A 7,364-nucleotide genomic window follows, 5' to 3' on the forward strand; every position below is an offset into this window, starting at 1 on the left:
GGGGGGTGAGAGGGAAGTCGTTTGCTAAATGTATGGCGTGTGTGCCACTTTTGTCCTTCTAAAACAACATATTAATGTGGCTGCTCTTCTAGAATGCATATCTCTGCAAGTGATTTTGTATTTTGAGTGTCATATCCTGCCTTGCTGATTATGGAAAGTGGCTCAAACAAAGGGCAGACAATTAGATTTGCATATGTGTGCATGCCTGCACAAGCAAGCATGGGATGGTGAATGAATGAATGAATAAATAAATAAATAAATGGCTGTAATATTGAGGTCACAATAAAATAGACAAAAGCTGCTCTCACATCCACAAATGCTTGTTAATTTGTTTTCTTTAAAATATTTGTTCACATCAGGTTTTATAATTAAACTATTATCAGTCTGAATAACAGGCCTGGAAGCTAACTGATTACCCTTTTTTTTCAAAGGTCTTAATGGTTCTCCATGGGTAGGGACGTGGGTGGTGCTGTGGTCTAAACCACCGAGCCTCTTGGGCTTGCCAATTGGAAGGTCGGCGGTTCGAATCCCCATAACGGGATGAGCTCCCGTTGCTCTGTCCCAGCTCCTGCCAACCTAGCAGTTCAAGCAGTTTAAGGTAAACGGCATTTCCATGCACTCTGGCTCCTGTCACAGTATTCCTTGCGCCAGAAGTGGTTTAGTCATGCTGGCCATGTGACCCAGAAAACTTTCTGTGGACAAATGCCGGCTCCCTCGGCCTGAAAGCGAGATGAGCGCCACAACCCCATAGTCGCCTTTGACGGGACTTAACTGTCCAGGGGTCCTTTACCTTTTTACCTTTCTACCATAGCGAGTTTTCCCCATACCAAGGTTGAGAAATAGACAATCACTACCCCATACTCCCTCCCTGGAAAAGACCCTGATGTTGGGAAAGATGGAGGGCACAAGGAGAAGGGGATGACAGAGGACAAGATGGTTGGATAGTGTTCTTGAAGCTACCAGCATGAGTTTGACCAAACTGTGGGAGGCAGTGGAAGACAGGAGTGCCTGGCATGCTCTGGTCCATGGGGTCACGAAGAGTCCGACACGACTAAACGACTAAACAACAACAACACCCCCTACTCCCAATCGGTTAATCATTGTCTGTGTGCTTCTCGGGTGCACTTCTGTGTTCCACTTCCTGATATTGTTCAAACCAGGCTTTGTGACATCCATCCCAGTTCCCATGGTGTTCAATTGTGATGTCCCAAACAATTGCAAAAGCCAAAGCTCTTTCAGTTCCAAGGCTTCTTTTCAAGAAACTTAACATAACTGATACTTCAGTGTGAAGAGACATGCATTTCCTATTATCTCTAGTTTCCTTGGAAATGAAGACTGGACTCATTAGGGTTTTTTGTAAGTGATAGAAAATAGTTGGTGATGAGTGGCTAGAGAGACGAATAGGTGGGGAACTTCTTCATTTTGCACACTCTTACAAAATGCTTCCACTTCCTATTTTACACTGGCTTGATACTTCTTATTATTGCTACTGATTAGTGAGGGTTCTATCCTGCCTCTCACGGCCTCAGATATATGCTTTCTATTATCTTTGATGGGAGTCAGAGCATTCTAAAATTACTGGCATACTTGAAAGACCCATATTCTGCACCACCTAGTTCCTTTATTGATTCACTAATGATTCATAAATCAGTACTGAATAGTACTGAATAATCTAAAGCAACGATTTCCAGATGAAAGGTTGAAACCCACCATGGTCAGATGCAGTAATGGCTTGTAAAGGAAAGTCTGACAGAAGTCCACGTTGCTGGTTGTGCCCGGCCAACAAAAGTACCCATGGGCACTGGCAGAGAAAGGGGGGTGCGGTAGGTGCAGTCCACCCCGGGTGTCATCCCTGAGGGGGGTGTGACATCGCCGCGCTGCCCCCTTGTGACATTCACCCCACTCCCTAGGATGCTTGCCCCGCCCCCACATGCACATCATGTGTGCCGCTCCAGATGCTGGAGCAGCTAATAATAATAATTTATTATTTATACCCCACCCATCTTGCTGGGTCCCCCCAGCCACTCTGGGCGGCTTCCAACAAAACACTAAAATACAATAACCTATTAAACATTAAAAGCTTCCCTAAACAGGGCTGCCTTTAGATGTCTTCTAAAAGTTTGGTAGTTATTTTTCTCTTTGCCATCTGGTGGAAGGGCGTTCCACAGGGCGGGTGCCACTACCGAGAAGGCCCTCTGCCTGGTTCCCTGTAACTTGGCTTCTCGCAGTGAGGGAACCGCCAGAAGGCCCTCAGCGCTGGACCTCAGTGTCCGGGCAGAACGATGGAGGTGGAGACGCTCCTTCAGGTATACTGGACCGAGGCCGTTTAGGACTTTAAAGGTCAGCACCAACACTTTGAATTGTGCTCAGAAACGTACTGGGAGCCAGTGTAGGTCTTTCAAGACCTGTGTTATATGGTCTCGGCGGCCGCTCCCAGTCACCAGTCTAGCTGCCGCATTCTGGATTAATTGTAGCTCCACAGCTAGCTCCACATCTGCCCATGGGCAGCCAGCCTAATACTCATACTCATTTTGATGTTTTTGTCCGGCTCTGACATCGGCACATGCTAGAATGACTGGGTTGCATGTTTGCCAATCCTCTGCCTGAGCAAAGTGCATTGTTTTAATTTCAGCTTAAAATTGTTAAATAAGAAACTGTCTCTGTTCTGACCCCCTTGGCTTATGTACTTTTAAAAAGGTGAATTGTTGGCCTCTGTAACAGGGCTGAGGCTGGAAACGCCCCCCCCCCCAAACCCCCACTAAATCTCTTGTTAAATATTTTATTTCCTCCTTTTATAAAAGGACCTTTGTATTTGCTGGGTTTGGTTAATCACTGAGCCCCAGATGGAGATTTGCAGAAGTAAATGTTATGCCCTTTTCGTGACACATTAAAAAGTAAAGTGCATCCACAGCTGTGACCTTGCCATCCTCGTCAGGGATCAGTTTTCCACATAACAATGGCATCAGTTCTGCCACTGAGCCGCTGGCGTGCTGAGAAGCTGTCTTTTGCTCTGGCAGGAGCTATTATAACCTAAATTTTGCTAAGGCAATGTGGTTCCACTATCTTAGGTATGCCCTCATTTGCAACACTGCAGAAACAGGTGGAATTTGCCCTTTATAGTTAAAGGAACCAAAATGGGAGCCTCTTTTGCCTTTTTCAAAAATGTTCTCCTCTCACTGCTGCTGTTCCTGTCCTCTTGAACTACACTACACTTGATCTTAGCCAAAAGGCCGAGAAGTGAATGGCACTACAGTGGTACCTCGGGTTACATACGCTTCAGGTTACAGACTCCGCTAACCCAGAAATAGTACCTCGGGTTAAGAACTTTGCTTCAGGATGAGAACAGAAACCGTGCTCCGGCGGCGCAGTGGCAGCAAGAGGCCCCATTAGCTGTGCTTCAGGTTAAGAACAGTTTCAGGTTAAGAATGGACCTCCGGATCGAATTAGGTACTTAACCCGAGGTAGCACTGTACTTAGCGGGAAGAAACTCCAATGAAAATCCTCGTTATTGCATATTTTACATGGCTGTTTATTTGTATATATTTTAAAATTTTATATATATGTATGTTTTATGATGGCCTATATTTGTAATGCCTAATAACAGTTTAGCAAAGTAAGTAAATCCTCTTGCACTATATACAGATACATCAGCTATACCTCTTCACAGTATTTGGAATTGCAGGAAGTCAGAGAGGGTGTGCCCCCTTACTTATCGTAAGTAAGCTATTGTTTTTAGGAGGGAGGATGATGCTTTGAATAACTTGGGGTTAGGAGAAATTTGGGTTGGGTCTTGTGGATTTCCATAAGGCCCCTCTGCCTTTCTCTCCATAACTGAAACAGTGCTTTCCCCACATTATGTATCCTAGTCCATCAAGATCCTGGAAAATGAATAAGTTGAATAATGTCTTCTGTGTGAATGCTGAGCTACGGGAATTTCCCATGCTCCATCTGTCACTTAACTATGCAGTGACTGCAGCAACTTTTTCTTGGTGGTTTGGACAAGCACAGGGTGGGGCAGGTGAACATCTCTGTCTCATAACTGCTTTAGAGAAGATGAATGCCTGAAGGAATCCATAGTATAGAACACTTGCTTTGATGCAGCATTAGATGCTAATTAATTAGCCAGCATCGTATGATCTCCAGATATTGTGGACTACATTTCCAATCTTTCCTTATTGTTGGCCATGCCGTCTGGTGTTGATGGTTGTACCCTGAAACATCTGGAGGGCATCAATTTGCCTACCACTGGGAGGATACAGTGGTACCTCGGGTTACAGACACTTCAGGTTACAGACTCCGTTAACCCAGAAATAGTACCTCGGGTTAAGAACTTTGCTTCAGGATTAGAACAGAAATCGCACAATGGCAGGGTGGCGGCAGCAGGAGGCCCTATTAGCTAAAGTGGTGTCTCAGGTTAAGAACAGCTTCAGGTTAAGAACGGACCTCCAGAATGAATTAAGTTCTTAACCCGAGGTACCACTGTATCTAGTTTGCCTGGGACATTAAATAGTGGAGACCGTGTTGCCGCTAAGGCCCTCAAATGAGCACCCAGAGTGCCAGAGGTAATGAGGGCGATGCCACATAAGTCTGGTGTCTGCACCTGGACTAACATGCGTGTGCCAGGGCCCTGGGGGCTGATGTTAGTTGCTGCAGCATTCTGCTTGTTGTTTTTAATTAATAGGGGGAAACCTGTTTGCCATGTACATGTTTACAGAAGCTTGTTTATTATTGTTAAGTTGTGGGCGAACATATCAGACGACACAGCGATTCTTCAAACGGCTGTTGTTTATTCAGAGGCCAGAACAGAACTGAACTGAATAGCTCAGTCAGCCTGCTTATATAGAGCTCCAGAACAACGTAACTGTAGCAACTTTCTAAAACTATCCAATCACTGAACGTCACTTTCGATCCTTCCTTTGCATACAAACTATCCAATCACTGAACGTCACTTTCGATCCTTCATTTGCATAAATATCTACAGTATCCCCCTGCTGGCCCAGGGTGAGAACTTCAGTACATAACAATTATGTCGACTTCAAAAATATAGCAATGTTAACTGCAACAAACTGGTGCTAATTCCCAAGTAAATGTGTTTATCAACAGAGGCGAGCCCCATTTTACCCCTATTGTTAACAATGGTGCCGTGATTTAAGTATGTTTCAAGTGCAAAACTGCACATGCTTTGTCTGTTGCTCTGTGGAACAGCAGTGAGGCGTGGGAGGAGAAATGCCCATTGTATGCTTCATAACTGAAGTAATACACATGGCTGTCTAAGGAGGCCTCTGAAATGACCTAGCTGCACCACTGAGAGATCAGTCCTGCTGACTGGAAACAGATGAGTGCAAGGACTGAGTGATTCTATTGCCGGTCCTTGCTGCTGAGAGATGGCAGCCTATATACCTCATGTTTTGCACAAGGTGGCAGTTATCAGGGGCCAGAGCTGGCTTCTCTCACTAGCCAAGACAGACAGCGGCAATAGTGGAGGAACATCCCATTGCCTTCACTCCCCCATGCCTGGCACTAGTTTATTTCCTCAGCTTGAAGAGTGCTGCAGCAACATTATTTTACTGAAGTGGTACTGCAGGATTTAGACTAGTGATCTCCCCTTAGTGGACTGGATACACTCTGGTGAGTTTATCTGTTCACATTCGCTGCGTTTTGCACCTAATACTTGAGCTTCCTGTCCAACTGGCTGTCTTAACCTAGTACCAGATTTCTTCTAATCTTTTCTAGTATTCTTTCCCCCATGGAAAACCTTGAAGGCTATAACCCACTGACTGCTGCTACTCCTGACAAACATCCATTGAAACAAATAGGGTTTTTGTGGGATCAATATTTGGTAGATTGTGCTTGAAATTCTAAACAATTTGACATTTGAGGGTGGTATTTTGTGTGGTTGGCAATTAGAAATAAGCAGGTTTGTAATATCTCATTGTCTCAACATCTGCTCTCTAGGCTGTGGGGAAGTTTACGTTTTGAAGGTGACACTTCGAAAATTCTTTGTAGGAACAAACTATTTGGCATTTTGGAAAGGCAAGGAACTAGCCTATGCATTTCTCTTGCTCCCTTGTGCACCATGAGCTACTTTCTTGCCTAATGTGAAACAAATGTACCTATATTCATCTGTCAAATGTTGGAAGGTATGTACCCATTACAGGAATGAATAAAAACACTGCCTGTGCCAAGCAAGTCCCATAACAGCCAATCTTCTTTCATTGCCTGGACTGCGAGACTGGATGGATAACTGAGTGAATTATATATAAGTGTGTGGTGTGAAGAGATTGCCTTGCTCTTTTCCATTCTTCTGGTGTTTGTTTCTTCTTCTTCAGCAATGTTTTCTGGCTAATTTTCAGACTTATGTTTTATCTCATTCCATGTTCTTCTTTTTTTTTTTTTTAGGAGGCCAAACACCACACCATGGGATATACCTGGGCCTGAAAGCCTGAGGTGTTATCCTGTAACAAATGTATGATCTGTGTTATGTACTGAGCTGAATAGGATCCAAACTGCAGCAGTCTGATTGGTCCTAGAACAATAGGATCCAAAAGGCAGCAGTCTGATTGGTCCTAGAACAATAGGATTCAGAATGCAGCAGTCTGATTGGTCCTAGAACAATGCAGCAGTATGATTGGTTGGCAGGAACCACCCAATCATGCTCCAGATAGAAGTGAATCCACAACCTGATTGGCTTACAGTAGAATTCCGGAATTAGCCAATCATGTGCAGCCCATTGTGTAAATAATGTATATAAAGCAGATACCTTGAGGGGACTTTCATTCATTCCTCCTCACCACTATGAGCTGAATAAAGAGCATGAAATCACTTTGCGACTCTGAGTATATTTCAGTCTGTGAGGTGTAACTGTGGGGCAGTCATTCTGGGCTTGCCACTTCTCCCTTTAAAGGTGGCAGGAGGGGATATTAGTTTGCCTATGCGCATTAATTTCAGCACATGCATCTTCAAATTTTCCCGTTGCTAGGCCTGGAGTATTAGCTGGTTATGTGAATTAACTTACAAGACAGTTGAGCTCTTGCAAAGCCCTCTTTTTCGACCAACCAGCTTAGCTCAACTGCAACATGTGCTGTCCTTGATGCACTGCCCTAAATCATCACTCTGTGATGCCAAATTGTTCCTTAGAGTGTAAACCTGTCAGCAGGACCTGTTTATGGTTTTAGTTGCATAGATCCCGGATCCTGCTTAATGAATAATAATACCAGAGTTTTTACGCTCCAGCAGTACAATTTTACAGTTCTTCTGTATCTTCTTGTTTTGTACAGCTTGTATGTAATTGAGGATACAGCATACCAAGATAGAGAAAGGAGTGTGGTGACTGTTAAATGAGAATTGGCTTGGGTCTTGCAGTG

General features: G+C 44.2%; 1 long non-coding RNA gene across 1 annotated transcript; it reads left to right on the forward strand.

Moving 5' to 3' along the window:
- The first annotated feature begins 1,253 nt into the window (after positions 1-1,253).
- Positions 1,254-6,387, forward strand: LOC310755745. The gene is made up of 3 exons (XR_014544499.1): positions 1,254-1,404; positions 3,643-3,714; positions 3,867-6,387. It is a non-coding gene; the product is annotated as an uncharacterized lncRNA (long non-coding RNA).
- Positions 6,388-7,364: the final 977 nt, after the last annotated feature.

The sequence above is a fragment of the Podarcis filfolensis genome, assembly GCF_964270895.1.
Source record: "Podarcis filfolensis genome assembly, chromosome: 2".
NCBI classification, from domain to species: Eukaryota; Metazoa; Chordata; class Lepidosauria; order Squamata; family Lacertidae; genus Podarcis; species Podarcis filfolensis.